This window comes from Callithrix jacchus, chromosome 6, assembly GCF_049354715.1.
Source record: "Callithrix jacchus isolate 240 chromosome 6, calJac240_pri, whole genome shotgun sequence".
Lineage (NCBI taxonomy): Eukaryota > Metazoa > Chordata > Mammalia > Primates > Cebidae > Callithrix > Callithrix jacchus.
The window spans coordinates 12,166,004-12,188,179 of record NC_133507.1 but is presented as its reverse complement, the minus strand read 5'-3'; the positions used below and the strand labels follow the sequence as shown (position 1 = coordinate 12,188,179).

At 38.7% G+C, this 22,176-nt stretch overlaps 1 protein-coding gene across 19 annotated transcripts in view; it reads left to right on the top strand.

Annotated features, from left to right (window-relative positions):
* Positions 1-22,176, top strand: part of LOC128932316 (uncharacterized) — a 455,935-nt gene that overhangs the window by 383,597 nt on the left and 50,162 nt on the right. For 18 of the 19 annotated variants that reach the window (XR_013536601.1, XR_013536602.1, XR_013536600.1 and 15 more), the window contains one exon: positions 16,111-16,197. The exons of the other annotated variant lie outside the window; for it this stretch is intronic. The gene's annotated coding sequence lies outside the window, so the exon portion shown is untranslated. The remainder of the gene's footprint in view (positions 1-16,110; positions 16,198-22,176) is intronic. 19 annotated transcript variants of the gene reach the window in all.

The window sequence follows — 22,176 nt, the reverse complement described above, 5'->3', positions numbered from 1 at the left end:
AGAAATTACCAATAAAATAAAATTAATAACAGTATTAGATTAAAACAGAATAAATAGAATAATCATCATGCTTGTTCCTTGTAACAAAATATATTCTAGAAGAGATGAATAAATCTTAACAAATGATTTAGAAAACATTATATAATTCTAGCATGAAGAAAGACTTTCTAATTATGATGTGAAACCCAGAAACTCTTAAGAGGGAAGACTTTCAAATATGCACATATTATACATAAATTAAAAATCCTAAAAAGTAAAAAGATTTTAACGTTAAAATATCACAAATAAAAAAATATATGAAAGGACAAATAACCCAAAAGAAAAATGGCCATGAGTCTAAATAGATATTTCACAAGAGGAAAAATGCAAATAGCCAAAAACATGTAAGAAGAATGTTCAACATAATTAGTAATGATAAAATGCTTTAAAAAAGCAGCATGTATTATATAATGATTCCTATAATAATTTCACACTGTAATGGGTAAAGTGTCAGATAATTGATATTTATTATTACTGATGGTGGGTATGACAATTAGTACATTTCTATTTCAAGCAACCAAGTTTAAATGTATATATGCCCTTCTCCACGTAGAAATTAATCTTGATTAAAAAAAACAAGATCTGGCCAGGCGCGGTTGCTCACGCCTGTAATCCCAGCACTTTGGGAGGCCAAGGCGGGTGGATCACGAGGTCAAGAGATCGAGACCATCCTGGTCAACATGGTGAAACCCCGTCTCTACTAAAAATACAAAAAATTAGCTGGGCATGGTGGCACGTGCCTGTAATCCCAGCTACTCAGGAGGCTGAGGCAGGAGAATTGCCTGAACCCAGGAAGCGGAGGTTGCGGTGAGCCGAGATCGCGCCATTGCACTCCACCCTGGGAAACAAGAGCGAAACCCTGTCTAAAAAACAAATATATATATATATATTTGTTTACACATTTATAATAAAAAAATCTTGGAGGCTATCCAAAGGGCTTAGCAATAAAAGATATGTCAAATCAATAACATGAAATGTTAGGCAAATGATTTAGACGAGATTGATGTATATATTCTTGGTATCAAAAACTGTCCTAGACATATTGCTCATAGATAAAAGAAGTATAGAATATTATGTAAATAATTGTTTTTGAAATAAGATTTGTATGCAGTTTAGGAAAACATTTCAAATGTTTGTCTGTAAAGCATTAATGATAGTTCCTCCTGGGATGGGCCTACCACTAAAAATAAAATAAATCGCAGGAATGTATGGTTCAGAATGATGAATTAAAGGTGTTTTTAAGCCCACACTATTCTCCGAAGCCAACTGGAAAAAATAAAAGCATAGAGGAATTATTCATGGTAAATGAAACTAAAAAAGAGTTCCCATAAGCCACAAAGTAAAAGAAATAGCTACCAAATATAATGAAGTCAGAATCAAAACAAAGGAAGACACAGCCATTTACATGATTAAATAGTAAATAAATGGGGGTAAAGAGACAAATATCTAGTGCAGTAAATTCCAAATATTTCTTTAGCTATTGCTCCCTCAAGTATGTGGCATGTATCTTCCTATCCCTTAATTTTGGACTGTACATCTGACATTTTTTTTTTTTTTAAAGATTTCAAAGAGTATAAATGAAAAGAGAGAAAGAAATGTAATTTACCTTAGAGAAACTTGAAAAATCTCAGCCACGTGACCAAGATCAACATTAACGATTATTATGTCATGTTGGTAGCATGGATCTTTCATATGGTATGATAAAGATGTCACTTGACCTATCTAGTCTTCCTCCCAAAAAGCATATAACTCCACTCTAACCATGAGAAAGTTATCAGAGAAACTCATACTGACAGGCATTATGTAAAATGCTTGATCAGCATTTCTCAAGGTGGTTAAGGTCATCCAAAACAAGGAATGTCTGAGAAACGATCACTGCCCAGGGAAAAATGAGAAGTGGCATAATGCCTAAATGTGATGTGGTACCTAATGTGATTTCTTTTTTAAAAAAATATATATTGTATTGCATTTTAGGTTTTGGGGGACGTGAAGAATATGCAAGATTGTTGCATAGGTACACACATGGCACTGTGGTTTGCTGCCTTCCTCCCCATCACATATCTGGCATTTCTCCCCAGGTTATCCCTCCTCAACTCCCAACCCCCTCTTTCTCTCCCCTAACTCCCTCTCACAGACCCCAGTGTGTGATGCTCCCCTCCCTGTGTCCATGTGTACTCATTGTTCAACACCCGCCTATGAGTGAGAACATGCAGTGTTTAATTTTCCGTTCTTGTGTCAGTCTCTTAATGGCCTTTTTCCAGGATAGAATCCTGGGGCAGAAAAAGGTCATAAGGGAAAAAAACTATTATCTGAATAAAGTATGAATTTTGGTTAATGTATCTATATTAGTCCATTAGTTCAACAGGAGGAACTTATGTGGGACATACAGTAGCTCTCCATAGTATCTATCAAGCGTATATATTTGAAACCTAAAAAATATCACTTAATGAAAAAAAAGTAGACTTTTTTTCTGTCCTTCAAATGGAAAACATGGAAACAATTGGCATAAGCTTATAGGAGGCACATTTTAGTTTTCTAAAAGAAAATATTTTTTAATAATTTGACTGCCTGCAGGGGTAATGCAACACTGGAGGCCATCAAATTATAGTTGTGGAAACACTTGCTAGAGATTTGGAGAAGTAGATTAAAGCATCTGATAAGGGTTAAACTGTACAATAGTAAAGACAACACCTATTGAACAATATAATGTTGTTTGTATGATTGAATCCTCACAACACATCACTTTAGAGACAGGAAACTGAGACCCACCATACAGAAACCATCTCTGTCCCAAGTCAAAGTCTGTAGCCATTGCACTCAGAAGGCAGGTCTTCCAGATGCACCTAAGAAAAAAGATTGATTCAAGAAGAAATAATTTCATTGAAAGAAAAAAATGGCAAAGTGGCAGTCTGGAGAGCTAGAAAAAAATGCTTAGAACCAGAACAGAAATGAGGAGAATTATTAATTGTGGACTCCAGGTTACACTAGAAACAAAATAAAATTCATATGAAGATATTTAATCCGCTTTAAACTGTTTTATTTTTTCCTCCAGTGTGAAATATCACCAGTTGACAGAAATACAGATATTTAACCAAGTAAAATACTAAAACATTGGCTTTCAATCCATTCTTTCCTAAGCTAGATACAATCATGTGTGTTTATCCAAAGCTGCAAGAAACTCTAGGACTAGCAGTGAATAGAAGCAATGTTCACATTGGAGGCATTCTGTGGTATGATGAAACATATTTATCATGAGGGAGAAAAGGAGTGTATTTTGGTCAACCAATTGTGTGGAAAAGAATATATGTAATAGACTTCATAGGATTTTGCCATGTATGTATGTAGTTATTTGAAAAAATTGCCTGGGGCTTGTTTTCATTCACACTTGTCTTCATCTCCTCTACGACCATGTTTTCCTGCAAATAATCAGTAAGCAGAAATGAAATCGTTGGAATCAGCAGCGTTCCAAGTTAAAGATGTGAGCATTTTATGTGTAAAGGGTCAGCTGTACTAAAATCTTGAAATCTGTTCTGGGTAACTGTGGGTTATTGATCTCTCTGTTGTGGAATGCATCCCAGTTGAAGGTTAGCCAGAGATCTTCCCAATAGTGTTTCTGCAGGCAACGCTGCCTTTCTCTGTTCATGAGGAAACTGTTTAATTCATAAAGCTTTGATGCTTAAACTGTTTCTGACCTTGTGTGAGCACTTCAAAGGGGAAAATTAGCTGCCTGGAAAAATATAATGACCTAAATCCAGCAATTTGGGACACACATGTTATAGTCTGTTGAACTCGTGTTGACTATTTATACTGTGTTTCCTTTTGGAGCAGATTGCCTTGCAGACCTGTAATTGGATAAAGGTGCTAATTTGGAGAGTTTGAAAATGACTAGGTATCTATTTCTCATTTAAGTGCCATTACTATTAGAATCTTAGCTCAGAAGCAAGATGTAAGGATCTGTGCTTAAAGGTTCTTTCTCTGTATGTAGCCTTTCTTTTATTATTTGCATTCCTTAAAGTAAAATGATATTCATAATAAATAGATAAAGAAGCAGCAATGATTTTTTTCTTTTCAATTATTAACTTGATTTTTTAAAAGAAGTTTTGAAAACTTCACAGAAAAATTGAGCAGAAAGTATAAAGGTTCCATATGCCCCGTCCCTACACATGATAATCCCCTTCACTACTGATGTCCCTTACCGCAGTCGTACATTTATTACAATTGATGAACTTACATTGACATATCACTACTACTCAGAACACATAGCCTCCATTAGGGTTTACTCTTGATGGTGTACATTCTATGGGTTTGGACAAATTTATAGAGACACTTATCCATTCCAGTATCATACAGAATAATTTTACTGCCCTGAAACGCCTCCAGATTCTGCCGGTCTTCTTTTGATCAATCCATGACAACTGCTAATCTTATTACTGTCACTGTAATTTAGCCTTTTCTAGAATGTCACATAGTAGTGGCAAGCATACCGTACTGGATTATTTCACTTAGTGATATACATTTAAAATTCCTTTATCTTTTAAAATAGCTTGATTACCAATTTCTTTTTAGAGATCAATCTATCAAATGTACCACAGTTTATCCACTTACCTATGGAAAGAATACCTTGTTTCTTCTAAGTTTTGGCAACTATGGATAAAATTGCTACAAACATCTGTGTGCTTGTGCTGGTTTTTATGTGAGTATGAGTTTTCAACTCATTTGAGTAAATACCAGGGAGCAATAGCTGGATCATAGGGTAAGAGTATGTTCAGTTTGAGGGGGGCGGGGAAGAAAACAAAGAAACCCACTGTTAGTTGTCTTTCAAAGCAGTGATGCCATTTTGAATTCTTACCAGAAATAACTGTGTGTTCCTCATCAGCATTTGGTACCTTCAGTATTTTCTATTTCTGTGAATAATGTTATTGGTATTTTCATAGGATACATTGAATCTGTAGATCACTTTGGGTAGTAAGTACATTTTAACAATATTAACTCTACCAACCCATGGACATGGAATATCTTTCAATGCATTTGTGTTCTTTTCAATTTCTTTCATCAATGTTTTATAGTTTTCAGTGTGGAGATCCTTCACTTTCTTGGTCACATTTATTTTTAGGCATCTTTTTTTTTTTTTTTTGTAGCTACCGCTAATGGGATTCTTTTCCTGATTTATTTTTCAGATTGTTTACTATGAGCATATAAAATATTACTAATTTGTTGTGTTTATTTCATATCCTGCAACTTTATTGACTTTGTTTATTAGTTTTTTTCACAGAGTAATTAGAAATCTAATTTCTCTTGCTTGCTGAGTTGCTCTGGGTAGGACTTCCACTACAATATCATGTAGAAGTGGTGAAAGTGGGCGTCCTTTTCGAGTTCCAGATTTCAGGAAGAAAGCTTTCAACTCTTCTCTGTTCAGTATGATGTTAGCTGTGAATTTGTCATACGTGGCCTTTATTGTGGTGAGATACTTACCTTCTATACCTAATTTGTTAAGGGTCTATCATGAATATAGTTGAATTTTGTCAAATGCTTTTTCTGAATCTATAAAAATTATCATATGGTTTTTATCAGGATAACATGTGTTGTCTCTGATTAAGATATGTTAATCCGGGATATCAACCTGTAGTGTTTTTGCTGTTATTGTGTCCTTATCTAGGTATCATGGGTGCTTGCCTCTAAGAATGAGTTTGGAAGAATTTTATCCTCTTTAGTTTCTGGAATGGTTTGAGAATCATTGGTATTAGTTGTTCTCAAAATGGTTGATAGAATTCAGCAGGAAAGCCATCAATCCCTGAGCCTTTCTTTAATGGGAGACTTTTCATTACTGTTTTAATATAATTACTCATTATTTGTCAGGTCATACTTTTTATTTATTTTTATGATTCAATCTTGATAGGTTGTATATGTCCAAGTAGTTATCCATTTTGTCCAGGTTTTGACATTTGTCAGCATATTGGTGCTCATAATATTCTTTTATTATATCAAATTTCTATGGTATCAGTTTTTATGTCTCATTTTGCATTTGTGATTTTCATAACTTTTCTCTCTTTTTTTACAGTTACTTTGGCTAAAGGATTTATAGTTATAGATTTTATTTTTAAAAAAAAATCTTTATGTTGATCTTTTCTATTGGTTTAGCCTTTATTTCACTTATTTCTGCTCTGATCTTTATGATTACGTTTCTTTCTCTTAATTTTGGGATTACTTTGTTCTTGTTTTATAGTTCTTTGAAATGAGAACATTAGGTTTATTCTTTGAGATCTTTTTCTTTTTTTGATGTAAGCATTTATTGCTATAACCTTTTCTCTGAGTCCTGATTATTGTCCTACAGGTTTTGGTATGTTGTGTTTTTACTTTTAATTGTCCCCAGAAAATTTTAAATTTTACTTTTAATTGCTTTATATAGAACTAATGGGTACTCAGAAACATGATGTTGCATTTCCATATATTTGCATACTTTCCAATGTCTGTACTATTATTGATTTCTAGTTTCATAGAATTGTGGTCAGAAACAATACTTGATATGACTTCCATTTTAAAAACTGTGTTAAGACCTGTTTTGTGGCCTGATATATGGTCTGTTTTGGGGAGAGTTGCATGTGTACCTCAAAGAAGAATGTGTATTCTGCTGCTGTTGGATATATATTCTGTATGTATCTCTTAGCTCTATTTTGTCTCTAGTGCAATTCAATTCTAATATTTCCTTATTAATTTTCTCTCTTTTTGATTGGTACATTGTTAAGGATGAGGTACTGAAGTCACCTACTATTATTGTATTTCTATCTATTTCTCTCTTCATATCCATTAAGATTTACTTTTTATTTATTTGGATTTGTTTAGGGGCTGCGATCTTGGGTGTGTATATAGTTAACATTATTATGTCTTCTTAATGAATTGATCCCTTTATAACTAAATAACGACCTTCTTTGTTTCTTGTAACAGGTTTTCACTTTATGTATATTTTATCTGATAAAAGTATAACAGCCTTGTTTTATTTTAGTTATTATTTGCATGAAATATCTCCTTCCATCCCTTTATTTTCAGCCTATGTGTGTCCTTGTGACTACAGCGGGTCTCTCATAGGAAGCATATCATTGGATAGTGCTCATTTTAAACACAGTCAGTCACTCTTTGGACGGAGAATTGACTTTTTCAGTTATTATTGATATGTAAGGACTTAACTACTGCTATTTCGTTAATTGTTTTCTGGTTGTTTTGTAGATCCTTTGTTTCCTCCTCCCTCTCTTGTTGTTTTTCTTGTCACTTGGTGTTTTTTTAGTACTAAGTTTTAATTCCTGCCTTCCTCGAGTATAGTATTTTGCTTTGGTGTTACCATGAGGTTTGCATAAAATACCTTATAGTTGTAATAGACTACTTTATGCTGTTAACAATTTAACTTCATTTGTATACAAAAACTTTAGATTTTTACCCCCCCGTTGTAATTTATTTTTTGGTGTCCCAATATATCCCTTTTTTATTATGGTTTTCTTTATAGCTTAATGCAACTATCATTATATTTTAGTGTTTTGACTTTTAACCTTCATCCTAGAGATACATATGAACGAATTCACCATAACAGTATGGGGGTATTTGAAGTTTGAGTATACATTTATCTTTACTTGTAAATTTTATACTTTTATTCGTTTTAATGTTAGTAACTATTATCTTTTTGTTTTGACTTAGGTAATTCTCTTAAGCGTTTCGTGTGATGCAAGTATAGTGGTGACAAATTTCCTTCTGCTTGTCTGAGAAAAACTTCATTTCTCCTACATTTCTGAAGGACCGCTTTGTATTTGTGTTTGTATTCTTGTGCAACGTTGTCATTGTTGTTTTCCCTTTTGTTATTTTGAAAATATTATCCAATTCTCTCCTGGACTGTAGAGGTTTCCATTATGAAATTTACCGATAGGCTAGCAGAAATTCCCTTATACATGATCTGATACTTTTCACTTGCTGTTTTAAAAATTTTCTCTTTATCTTTGACCTCTGACAGCTTAATAATGCTCCTTGGTGATGATTCTGTTGTTGTTGAAGATGTGTGGGGACCTTTGCACCTCGTGTATGCGGATGTGCATTTTACTTTCAAGTCTTGGGAAGTTTTCAGGAATTATTTTATTAAATCAGCTTTCTGTCTTTATCTCAGTCTCTAATTCTTTTGAAATTCCCTTAATGCAAAACTCTGGTTGTTTAATGGTGTCCTACAAGTCTTACAGTTGTCTTCACTCTTTTTCTCTTTTTTCCCCCTTCAAATGGGTAATTTCTTTTTTAATTGATATCTTAGTTTATTAAATTCAATAAACATTTCTTGAATATATAGTATAGTTTCATAAGTGCTGCAGTTATCAAGATGAAAGATGGGGTAATTTCAAAAGACTTATCTTCAAGTTCAGAGATTTTTTCTTCTGCTTGAACTAGTTCGCTGTTGAAGCTCTTCATTGTATTTTTATTTTATTGATTTAATTTTGCAGTTCTGTTTTTGTTTTCCATCAATAATCTCTATCTCTTTGTTAAATTTGTCATTCAGATCATGAATTTTTTTTCCCCAATTTTCTTGAATTGGGTATTTGTATTTTCTTGTATCTCACTGAGTTATCTTAAGATCATTATTTTAAAATCCTTTTCAGGAAATTTGTAAACTTCCTTTTCTTTGTGGTCAATTAATGAAGAATCATTGTGTTCCTTTGAGGGTATCATATCTTTGGATTTTTCATAGTTATCCGATCCCTGCAATGATTTCCGTACATTTTATTAAAAAAAGATACTTCTTTCAAACTTTACTGAGTAGCTTTTGTAAAGAAAGACTTCAACCTGCAGTTGGGTCTTCATGTGCCAGTAGGGAAAGTATGGTAGCTCTCGTCACAAGTAGATGCAGGAGAACACCTTTCATGTAGCATCTTCAGCTGTGCTCAATGTCAGTGATGACTGTGAATGCCTCTGTGGCCTAGGCTGTATGACTTTGTGGCAGCAGCAGGGTGAGTTTTCTGAGTCCTAGATGGCAAAGATTTTTAGGGTCTTCCCATTCTCAATTTCCCTCCCTCTAACAAGACTAAGCCAAAGGGCTCCCTCTGGTTTTGGGTCTAACACTGCCATAAGCAGCCGTAGTCTCTCTGGGTTTTAGAGTGAGTGCTAGAGTGGCTGTGGAGCCAGGGACCTAGGCTCAGAGTCTTGTGGCACCTGGGTTTTGGAGTTCAGGTTAACTCTATGAATCACAAGTGGATGTAGATTGCCCTCAGAACTCAGGTGTCTGTGACTCTGAGGCACCCCTCAGCAGCGTGGGCCTAGAAAACCAAGTGATAGCTATGACTCTAATCAGGGAGGCAGGGTAACAGCTTATAGCATTGTTCCAGCTTTGGATTCAAAAGAGTGCTCTGGAGGTTTAGGCTCAGGGAGCAGGGGACAGCTGCAATTTGGCAACCAGGGCTGATAGGGGAAAGTGGCAAATCAGGCCTGTGGCAATGAGGCATCATGTCATGGTGACTCTGAACCCTGGAATGGTGGAATACATCAGTATCCTAGACTCTGTGAGGCCAACTAGAGTGGAAGAAAGACCCCAGGATAGTGGACTACAGCTGGTTCTTGGGACCTAGAGGGTAAGGAGCAGCACAGTGATTTCTTTGGTTCTTGAAGAGAGATATTGCAGCAGTTTAGAAACTAGGGTGTTAGGCCGAGCGCGGTGGCTCAAGCCTGTAATCCCAGCACTTTGGGAGGCGAGCCAGTGGATCATGACATCAAGAGCTTGAGACCATCTTGGTCAACATGGTGAGATCCCGTCTCTACTAAAAATACAAAAAATTAGCTGGGCATGGTGGCGCATGCCTCTAATCCTAGCTACTTGGGAGGCGGAGGTTGCGGTGAGCCAAGATCGTGCCGTTCCACTCCAGCCTGGGTCACAAGAGCGAAACTCCGTCTCAAAAAAAAAAAAAAAAAAAAAACTAGGGAGTTAGCCGAGTTCTAGAGGAGCAGAGTTCTAAGGTGGTTTGGTCTGTACAGCAGTGTCTCAGCTCAGCCAATGTTCTGTTTCCCTAACATGGAGATTATGACATCAGACCATCTCTAGGCTGCACAGCTGCTTGGCTTAGCCAAGGCACTAACTAACCAGGATGTGATGTGTTCATTCAGCTCAAACCCAGGGGACAAGACTGTTTTGGGTGGCCAAGCCACTTTTTTCCTAAGATGCAAGGCACTTCTGCAGCTAAAGTGCAGGGGATCATAGCATCTTCAGCTGTGCTCAATGTCAGTGATGACTGTGAATGCCTCTGTGGCCTAGGCTGTATGACTTTGTGGCAGCAGCAGGGTGAGTTTTCTGAGTCCTAGATGGCAAAGGTTTTTAGGGTCTTCCTATTCTCAATTTCCCTCCCTCTAACAAGACTAAGCCAAAGGGCTCCTTTTGGTTTTGAGTCTAACACTGCCATAAGCAGCTGTAGTCTCTCTGGGTTTTAGAGTGAGTGCTAGAGTGGCTGTGGAGCCAGGGACCTAGGCTCAGAGTCTTGTGGCACCTGGGTTTTGGAGTTCAGGTTAACTCTATGAGTCACAAGTGGATGTAGATTGCCCTCAGAACTCAGGTGTCTGTGACTCTGAGGCACCCCTCAGCAGCGTGGGCCTAGAAAACCAGGTGATAGCTATGACTCTAATCAGGGAGGCGGGGTAACAGCTTATAGCATTGTTCCAGCTTTGGATTCAAAAGAGTGCCCTGGAGGTTTAGTCTCAGGGAGCAGGGGACAGCTGCAATTTGGCAACCAGAGCTGATAGGGGAAAGTGGCAAATCAGGCCTGTGGCAATGAGGCATCATGTCATGGTGACTCTGAACCCTGGAATGGTGGAATACATCAGTATCCTAGACTCTGTGAGGCGAACTAGAGTGGAAGAAAGACCCCAGGATGGTGGACTACAGCTGGTTCTTGGGACCTAGAGGGTAAGGAGCAGCACAGTGATTTCTTTGGTTCTTGAAGAGAGATATTGCAGCAGTTTAGAAACTAGGGTGTTAGGCCGAGCGCGGTGGCTCAAGCCTGTAATCCCAGCACTTTGGGAGGCGAGGCCAGTGGATCATGACATCTAGAGCTTGAGACCATCTTGGTCAACATGGTGAGACCCGTCTCTACTAAAAATACAAAAAATTAGCTGGGCATGGTGGCACATGCCTGTATTCCCAGCTACTCAGGAGGCTGGGGCAGGAGAATTGCCTGAACCCAGGAGGCGGAGGTTGCGGTGAGCCAAGATCGCGCCATTGCACTCCAGCCTGGGTCACAAGAGAGAAACTCCATCTCAAAAAAAAAAAAAAAAAAAAACTAGGGAGTTAGCCGAGTTCCAGAGGAGCAGAGTTCTAAGGTGGTTTGGTCTGTACAGCAGTGTCTCAGCTTAGCCAATGTTCTGTTTCCCTAACACGGAGATTATGACATCAGACCATTTCTAGGCTGCACAGCTGCTTGGCTTAGCCAAGGCACTAACTAACCAGGATGTGATGTGTTCATTCAGCTCAAACCCAGGAGGCAAGACTGTTCTGGGTGGCCAAGCCACTTTTTTCCCAAGATGCAAGGCACTTCTGCAGCTAAAGTGCAGGGGATCATAGCATCTTCAGCTGTGCTCAATGTCAGTGATGACTGTGAATGCCTCTGTGGCCTAGGCTGTATGACTTTGTGGCAGCAGCAGGGTGAGTTTTCTGAGTCCTAGATGGCAAAGGTTTTTAGGGTCTTCCTATTCTCAATTTCCCTCCCTCTAACAAGACTAAGCCAAAGGGCTCCCTCTGGTTTTGAGTCTAACACTGCCATAAGCAGCTGTAGTCTCTCTGGGTTTTAGAGTATGAGTGCTAGAGTGGCTGTGGAGCCAGGGACCTAGGCTCAGAGTCTTGTGGCACCTGGGTTTTGGAGTGCAGGTTAACTCTATGAGTCACAAGTGGATGTAGATTGCCCACAGAACTCAGGTGTCTGTGACTCCGAGGGACTCCTCAGTAGCATGGGCCTAGAAAACCAGGTGATAGCTATGGCTCTAATCAGGGAGGTGGGGTAACAGCTTATAGCATTGTTCCAGCTTTGGATTAAAAAGAGTGCCCTGGAGGTTTAGGCTCAGGGAGCAGGGGACAGCTGCAATTTGGCAACCAGAGCTGATAGGGGAAAGTGGCAAATCAGGCCTGTGGCAATGAGACATCATGTCATGGTGACTCTGAACCCTGGAATGGTGGAATACATCAGTATCCTAGACTGTGAGGTGAACTAGAGTGGAAGAAAGACCCCAGGTTGGTGGACTACAGCTGTTTCTTGGGACCTAGAGGGTAAAGAGCAGCACAGTGATTTCTTTGGTTCTTGAAGGAAAATATTGCAGTGGTTTAGAAACTAGGGAGTTAGCCGAGTTCTGGAAGAGCAGAGCTCTAAGGTTGTTTGGTCTGTACAGCAGTGTCTCAGCTCAGCCAGTGTTCTGTTTCCCTAACATGGAGATTATGACATCAGACCATCTCTAGGCTGCATAGCTGCTTGGCTAAGCCAAGGCATTGACTAACCAGGAGGTGATGTGTTGATTCAGCTCAAACCCAGGGGACAAGACTGTTCTGGGTGGCCAAGCCACTTTTTTCCCAAGATGCAAGGCACTTCTGCAGCTACAGTGCAGGGGATCATAGCATCTTCAGCTGTGCTCCATGTCAGTGATGACTGTGAATGCCTCTGTGGTCTAGGCTGTATGACTTTGTGGCAGCAGCAGGGTGAGTTTTCTGAGTCCTAGATGGCAAAGGTTTTTAGGGTCTTCCTATTCTCAATTTCCCTCCCTCTAACAAGACTAAGCCAAAGGGCTCCTTCTGGTTTTGAGTCTAACACTGCCATAAGCAGCTGTAGTCGCTCTGGGTTTTAAAGTATGAGTGCTAGAGTGGCTGTGGAGCCAGGGACCTAGGCTCAGAGTCTTGTGGCACCTGGGTTTTGGAGTTCAGGTTAACTCTGAGTCACAAGTGGATGTAGATTGCCCACAGAACTCAGGTGTCTGTGACTCTGAGGGACCCCTCAGCAGGCTGGGCCTAGAAAACCAGGTGATAGCTATGACTCTCATCAGGGAGGCGGGGTAACAGCTTATAGCATTGTTCCAGCTTTGGATTCAAAAGAGTGCTCTGGAGGTTTAGGCTCAGGGAGCAGGGGACAACTGCAATTTGGCAACCAGAGCTGATAGGGGACAGTGGCAAATCAGGCCTCTGGCAATGAGACATGATGTCATGGTGACTCTGAACCCTGGAATGGTGAAATACATCAGTATCCTAGACTCTGTGAGGCCAACTAGAGTGGAAGAAAGACCCCAGGATGGTGGACTACAGCTGGTTCTTGGGACCTAGAGCGTAAGGAGCAGCACAGTGATTTCTTTGGTTCTTCAAGGGAGATATTGCAGCTGTTTAGAAACTATGGTGTTAGTCCAGGCGCAGTGGCTCAAGCCTGTAGTCCCAGCACTTTGGGAGGGCCTGGCCGGTGGATCATGACATCTAGAGCTCGAGACCATCTTGGTCAACATGGTGAGACCCCGTCTCTACTAAAAATACAAAAAATTAGCTGGGCATGGTGGCGCGTGCCTGTAATCCTAGCTACTTGGGAGGCTGGGGCAGGAGAATTGCCTGAACCCAGGAGGCGGAGGTTGCAGTGAGCCGAGATCGTGCCATTGCACTCCAGCCTGGGTCACAAGAGCGAAACTCCGTCTCAAAAAAAAAAAAAAAAAACTAGGGAGTTAGCCCAGTTCTAGAGGAGCAGTGTTCTAAGGTGGTTTGGTCTGTACAGCAGTGTCTCAGCTTAGCCAATGTTCTGTTTCCCTAACACGGAGATTATGACATCAGACCATCTCTAGGCTGCACAGCTGCTTGGCTTAGCCAAGGCACTAACTAACCAGGATGTGATGTGTTCATTCAGCTCAAACCCAGGGGACAAGACTGTTTTGGGTGGCCAAGCCACTTTTTTCCCAAGATGCAAGGCACTTCTGCAGCTAAAGTGCAGGGGATCATAGCATCTTCAGCTGTGCTCAATGTCAGTGATGACTGTGAATGCCTCTGTGGCCTAGGCTGTATGACTTTGTGGCAGCAGCAGGGTGAGTTTTCTGAGTCCTAGATGGCAAAGGTTTTTAGGGTCTTCCTATTCTGAATTTCCCTCCCTCTAACAAGACTAAGCCAAAGGGCTCCCTCTGGTTTTGAGTCTAACACTGCCATAAGCAGCTGTAGTCGCTCTGGGTTTTAAAGTATGAGTGCTAGAGTGGCTGTGGAGCCAGGGACCTAGGCTCAGAGTCTTGTGGCACCTGGGTTTTGGAGTTCAGGTTAACTCTGAGTCACAAGTGGATGTAGATTGCCCACAGAACTCATGTGTCTGTGACTCTGAGGCACCCCTCAGCAGCGTGGGCCTAGAAAACCAGGTGATAGCTATGACTCTTATCAGGGAGGCAGGGTAACAGCTTATAGCATTGTTCCAGCTTTGGATTAGAAAGAGTGCTCTGGAGGTTTAGGCTCAGGGAGCAGGGGACAGCTGCAATTTAGCAACCAGAGCTGATAGGGGAAAGTGGCAAATCAGGCCTGTCGCAATGAGACATCATGTCATGGTGACTCTGACCCCTGGAATCGTAGAATACATCAGTATCCTAGACTCTGTGAGGCCAACTAGAGTAGAAGAAAGACCCCAGGATGGTGGACTACAGCTGGTTCTTGGGACTTAGAGGGTAAGGAGCAGCACAGTGATTTCTTTGGTTCTTGAAGAGAGATATTGCAGCGGTTTAGAAACTAGGGTGTTAGTCCGGGCGCAGTGGCTCAAGCCTGTAATCCTAGCACTTTGGGAGGGCCTGGCCGGTGGATCATGACATCAAGAGCTCGAGACCATCTTGGTCAACATGGTGAGACCCGTCTCTACTAAAAATACAAAAAATTAGCTGGGCATGGTGGCACATGCCTGTAATTCTAGCTACTTGGGAGGCTGGGGCAGGAGAATTGCCTGAACCCAGGAGGCGGAGGTTGCAGTGAGCCGAGATCGTGTCATTGCACTCCAGCCTGGGTCACAAGAGCGAAACTGTCTCAAAAAAAAAAAAAAAACAAAAAAAACTAGGGAATTAGAGTTCTAGAGGAGCAGAGTTCTAAGGTGGTTTGGTCTGTACAGCAGTGTCTCAGCTCCGCCAGTGTTCTGTTTCCCTAACATGGAGATTATGACATCAGGCCATCTCTAGGCTGCACAGCTGCTTGGCTTAGCCAAGGCACTAACTAACCAGGAGGTGATGTGTTGATTCAGCTCAAACCCAGGGGACAAGAGTGTTCTGGGTGGACAAGCCACTTTTTTCCTAAGATGCAAGGCACTTCTGCAGCTAATGTGCAGGGGATCATGGCTCTTCTAGACGGCCAAGGCAGCATTTCCCAGGAGGCAGACTATAGCGTCAAATCACTCACTGGAGGAGCGTGACAGCTCTGAGTGGCCTAGGTACTGTTCTCCCAGGAGGCAGATTGCTGTTTCAGTTCAGCCACAAGGGTCAGGGTGTGGCAGTAAATGAGAGGAGTAGATGGAGTGGCTCTGCCAAACCACCATTTTCCCTGGAGGCATTGCATGCTTCAGCCCTGGCCCTGAGGGGCAGGGGACAGCTGTAACCAGAAGAGGTAGATGTGGTGGCTCGTTTGCAACTTGGCTTCATGCAAGAGGATGTAGCAGCAGGTTGGCTCATTGATGTTGGTCCACCAGGTAGGGGTGGTTGAGCTCTGGAATGAGAGGGTGCTGCGGCCACTCACCCCTGAAAAGGGACATCATCTAGCAGGAGTTCCAATTTCAAGAAAGCCTAGCACAGTAGCTGTGTTGACCGAAGCAGGTGGCGTGTAGTGTTAGCTCCTTTTCAGGAGGAAGCACAGCTGTGAGTACTCGGTTGGGCTTACTGCCTGTGAGGTCACATTCTTGCATGAGGAAGTTCCCTCCTGGTTCTGGCTGCTCCTGGCTGGGGAATAGGGTGGTGGAGGCCAGGTGTTTACTTCTATTCTCTGTAGCCATCCTGGGTTTATATGCTTTGCAGAGTTTCTGCTACTCTTTTGATGTACTCAAGTACTTTCCTTTGCTTACTTTAATCAAATATAGTTGTTTATTATTTTGACTGTCTTTCTAGGGTGAGGAGACCAAAACTGAGGGCTTCTAGATGGCTGTCGTGCAAATGTTCCTCTTGAAGTATTTTGAATTTGGGTCATTCTAATAGGTGAGTAGTCAAGTCTCATTTTTATTTGGATTTTCAATTTCATAATGGCCTATGATATTGAACATGTTTTCGTATCCATGCCATCTGTGTATCTTTGATGAGATGTCCACTCAGATCTTTTCCCATTTTTAAATTGGGTTGTTTGCTTTCTTACTGTTGAATTTTAAGAATTCTTTGTATATTTTGGATAACTGTCCTTTATTAGGTCTGTATTTTGCAAGTATGTTCTCCCAGTCTCTTCCTTTTCTCATTCTCTCCATTTATTTCACAGAGCAAAAGCTTTTAATTTTTATTACCTTCAGCCTATCAATTGTCTTTCTTGTGTCATGGTTTTAATATTGTATCTAAAAAGTCATTTCCCTACGCAACATCACCTGGATTTTCTCCTGTACTTTCTTTTAGGAGTTGTAGAGTTTTCCATTTTACTTTAGGTTTATGATATATTATGAGCTAATTATTGTGAACGGTGTGAAGGTCTGGATCTAGACCCATCCTTTATTTTTTTTGTTTGAATGTTCAATTGTCCCACCATTTGTTGAAATGACTATTGCATTGCTTTCGTTCCTTTGTCAATGATCAGTTGAATATATTGATATGGATGTACATTTGGGCTTTCTGTTCTGTCCGATTTATCTATTTGTCTGTTGTTTCACTAACACTTCACGGTCTTGATTAATAAAGATTTATACTAAATCTTGAAGTCAGGTAGGGTCAGTAATCCAACTTTATTTTCCTTCACTATTGAGTAGGCGATTCTGTTTTATTTATTTATTTATTGCCTTTCCATATGAACTTTGAGGTAAGTTTGTCAATATTCAGAAAATAACTTGAAGAGATTTTGGTGGTGGCAACTATATTGAATCTATAGACCCAGTTTGGAAATAAATGATATCTTGGCAATATTGAATATAACTAGTGAAAAACGTGAACTCTCTCTCCATTTAGTTTTTGATGGCTTTCATTAGGGTTTTATATTATGCCTCATAAAGATTAAATACATCTCTTGTTAGATTTGTACCTAAGTATTTAATTCGGGGAATGGTAATGTAAATAATAGTGTTTTTAATTTCAAGTTCCATTTGTTTATTGCTGATATATAAAAAAGCAATTGACTTTTGGAATACAAACATTGTATTCTGCAACCTTGCTGTAAGTGCCTATAGTTCCACATGTTTTCTTATAGATTCTTCCAGATTTTCTACATAGAAAATAATGCTATCTGCAAACAGTTTTATTTATTTCTTCCTAATGCTTTTTCTTCATCTATTTGTGTGCTTTTTTCTTTTTCGATATGATGAATGACAATAATTTATTTTCTAGTAGTTAAGTAGCATTGCATACTTGGAATAAAACGTATCTGGCTGTGGTATTCCTTTTATACTTTGTTGGATTCATTTTGCTTACGTTTTACTGAGGATTTTTGAATCTATGTTTATGAAAGATATTAGCCTGACATTTTCTTTTCTTAAAATGTCTCTGGCTGGTTTTGATATTAATGTTGACTTCATAGAATGATTTAGGAAGTATACCATCTTTTTCTGTCTTCTTGAAGAGATTATAGAGAATTGGTACAATTTTCTTCTGAAATATTTGATGGAATTTACGAGTGAACTTATCTGAACCCAGTGCTTTCTGTTTTGGAAGTTTATTAATGTTTAATAAATTTAATTAATATTAATTTATTCAGATTATTTCTTTTTATATGAATTTTGCAGATTGTATTTTTCAAGGACTTGATCTATTTCATCTAGTTTTTCAAATTCGTGAAATTCTAAATTTCTGAAATTAGATTTGTTTATAGTATTCCTTTATTATCCCTTCTGTGCCCAGGGGATCTGTAGTGATGACTTACCTTTTATTTCTGATATTAGTGTTTTGTGTTTTCTCTCTTATCCTTTACCTCTATGGTTAGCATGGCTAAAACTTTATAAATTTTATTGATCTACTCAAGTAAATAGCTTTTGGTTTTATTGATTTTCTCTACTGATTTTCTGTTGGTTCACTGATTTCTGGTTTAATTTTTATTATTTCGTTTCTGCTGCTTACTTTTTGGATTTAATTACTCTTCTTTTTCTAATTTCCTAAGGTAGAAACTTGGAGCATTGATGTAAGATTTTTTTAAAATTTTCTTATAAAAGCATTCAATGCTATAAATTTCTAAGCACTGCTTTCACTGTGTCTCACAAATGTTGATAAGTTGCATTTTCATTTTCATTTAGTTCAAAATATTTTTTAAGAAATTCCCAGCTTTATTGACACATGCCTTAGTTTTTTTTTTTTTTTTTTAATTGTTGTTGCTATAACAGTACACCAGATACTGGGTAATTTATAATTAAAATATATGTATTTGACTCACAGTTCTGATGGTTCAGATTTCAAGATTGGGCGTCTGTACTTGGAGAGGGCCTCTTGCTGCTTCCACTCATAGCAGAAAGTAGAAAGGGTGTGGGCATATGCAAAGAGATCACAGGGCAGATAAGAGAGGAAGAGAGGGTCTAATAAGCCAAACTCACTTTTATAACAACCCACTTTCCAGTAACTTATTTAGTCCCATGAGACTGAGAACTCACGCCTAGAAGAGGGCACTAATCTAGAGGGCGCTAGTAAGGAATCTGCTTACATTATCCATCTTTTCTTGCATGTTGTCTACTTTTCAAATAAAAAGCCTTTGCCCATTACTCATAGTTTTGTTTGTTTGTTTAAATTTCTGGTTGGTTAATTCTAGCATTCCTTCCATATCTGACTCTGGTCCTGATGCTTGTTCAATCTCTTCAAACTGTGTATTATTTCTTTTAGTATGCATTGCAATTTCTTATTGAATAGTCAACATGGTGTTTTAGGGGAAGAAGGAACCAGAATAAACAAATATGTCTTTTTAAATGTAGTAGTTAGATGTGTGGAAAAGTATATTATAGTCCTATGATTTGATCTTAGCCTTCAGATGAGCTTATGTCCCTGATTGTGAATTTCACTAGTAAATATCAGAACTTTTCCCTTCTTAGATGGGGTAGAATAGCTAGAGTGAGCTAAAATTAAGTGTTTTCCTTTCCCCACATGGAAACGTGTAGCAGGCCTCTACATCTGGAATTGGCTATTTTTCTTCCCTGAAGTAGGTTAGTCTCTGAGAAAGCCACAGCAGCTTGGACTCTAATAAAATAGTTTTTCTTAAAGGGCAGGCCTCATTTAGAACAGGATGCTCCAGCATATTTCAGAATAATTTTTTCCCTCCTCCTGCTGGACACTTACAGGGATTTTTCTCTGATATTTACTGTGTGGGGGTCACCCTATGACTGAGTTCATCCCCTGATTTTTAACCCTCAGAGTTACCTACACCGAGTCTCCAAAAATCCATCAATCATAGTTTAGGATTTTCTATTCAGGCAGGTGTTCCCATGAAGGTTTCTGTTCATGGGATTCTCCTCTTATAAATTATCATTCTCTTTACTTGCCCATCTGCCTTTCTAAATTGTACAAGCAGAAGTATTCCCTGTGATCTTCTTCTCCGATGAATTTAAGAAGAGTTGCACAGTTTTTTAGTTTATTTTCTTACTTATTGTTAGTATAGTGTGACAAATTTTGTGCTTCTTACATGCAGGCCCAGAAAGTCCAGCCATGAAATTTTAAGTGAAGGGCCTCTTTGATTTCAGGATCATTTTAAAGCAATTATGCTCTATAATCTTTATATATAAAGTTACTTTTAAATTAAATCAACTTCATATATATTTAACTTTCCACAGTGAATAATTTCTTGATAAAGACCACACTCAGAGTAATAAACAGTTACCAATGGTAAAGATTAAGGCATAGTTTACGACATGCTAATTCAAGCCCTGAAGTTCTGGGACTGAAACTAAAAGGATACTTACTATTAAAAAGGAACAAGTGGATCTGGGAAAAAAATGCAGTTTGCAGAAATGAGCAAAACTGAGTGCATAGAATTCAAGCTAATGATGGTACGCATGTGATCTTCTAGATGATAAAGGGTTATAGAAAGTTGATGAACAATAATTAGCATGATCCTATGTTTCAGTGTGTCAGGAACAGTCCCAGTCTATAACTATCTCTTAAGCATATTTATTAATAGCAAACCTGATTTGATTTATACTTAAAATTTTAGGATTACCTTAGTAATAGTTGACACCTGTAAAATAATAACCTAGTATCATAAAAACCATTTTTATTGGAAACTGGAGAAGAAAGTAAGTGTTGATATGTTAGCGAAACTATTAATTCTCTAGGTTAATGGAGCACGTTTTGGGGTGATTTCAGTATCTTCCATCAGTTTCAATAACATCAGCTACTGCTGATGAACAAAGATGCATCGTCTATTATATTTGAGATATAGATCCAGTTTTCTAGTTGCTCCCTGGACATTTTCACTTTGATGTTTTACAGCTTCACTGATACTAAGTCCCAAAGAAGTATTTTCTTTCCCAAATTTTCCTTCATTATTACTGTCAATGTCATTATCATTCAGTACTCACTTAAACCATTAGCTTGTGGCACCTGAACTTCCCTCTGTCTGTCTCCCTTAGAACAAAAGAATCACTATGCCTTTACTCTAAAAAGTCTCAGAACTGCTTTTGTTTAGGCCCTCATTTTTTTGTCCCAAAATGTACTTTTTTTTCCACATCTTCCTAACTCTACCACCAATTGCATATATTACATAAATTTTTTAAATGGATCATATCCGACTCCTACTTGAAATCTTGAGTATTTTCCCATTGCTTTTAGCATCTTAAGCCATACTCCTGGGAATAGCATGCAAGGTCCTTCATAATATGGCCCAAACCCATTTTCATCTTGCACCTTCTCCCACTGCCCATAGCTCTGACAAAATAGACTGACGTTTTTATGTTGATGCTTCTGTCCACATGAAAATTGGTTCTGGATGTGACACTTCTTTCTCCAACTAACAAATGTTATTTCATCCACCAAATATATTCTTTATCAGGAAGAATTTCCCTAACACTGCAACCTGACTTTGTCTCTACCTTGTGCGTGGTCTCCTAGTACAGTATTCGTAATTCTGCCATAGCTGTTAGATCATTGTATTGTTTATTTACTCATTCTGTTTCCTCAGAGAGGAAGGCAGCCTCAAGAGTGATGTGTGCTTCATTTTTGTCTTCAGCAGTTGACATAGTGTCTAACCATGAGCAGATTCTCAAGTTCTTTTTTACTAAAATAAATTAATCTTCATTGTTTTAATTGTTTGCTTAATAACTTAACGTTGAAAGGCTAGGACAGTTGCTGGAAGGGTAACTATAGGTGCATAATTACCTTTCAAAGGTTTACACTGCTTAACTTGTACCAGGAAAGAACCAGAATAAAGTTCTACATTGTTAATTAGAAGCAAGAAATCAGGATTCTTTCTAATCTCCCACTGTGGATAAGAATTAAAGTTTGTGTAGCATGATATCCAGGACATAAAAGATGCTTGCTACATGACAGCCAAGATGAACTTTTAAAAACTGGAATCTAGGTTAAATCCTCGATTATTGGCAGATGCGATTCTCAAATTATCTTTTTAGGCAACAGATGCAACTTATTAAAAATGTAATGCTCCAGCAAAGAACTACTGAAAATGAATCAAACAGAAACTTGCCCCCGCTTAGGGTATACTATAGGGTTGTCATATATTTATCGCAGTCTGCTTTCTCTAACCATGGATTCTTTAATATTTCTATAATGCTCGATGCTAACCAAAGTGTACAGATGTTTCTTTGCGAAGGTGAAGCTCTTGACAGCTCTGGAAAGTAGGTAGGACAAGTGTAACTTTCTTAGTTATAGAGAAGGGAACTGAGTCACAAGACAGGAAAAGCTTAGGATCACAGAGCAAGCTAATGACAGAATTGGGAAAAGTGCTTATCCTGGTTCTATTCCAGTTTCCTTTCTTCACTTAATGTTATTTCATTCAAAATAACAAAAAAAGATATTTTATCAAATGATGAGCCATATAAAAACTTTGCTTTTGCTTGC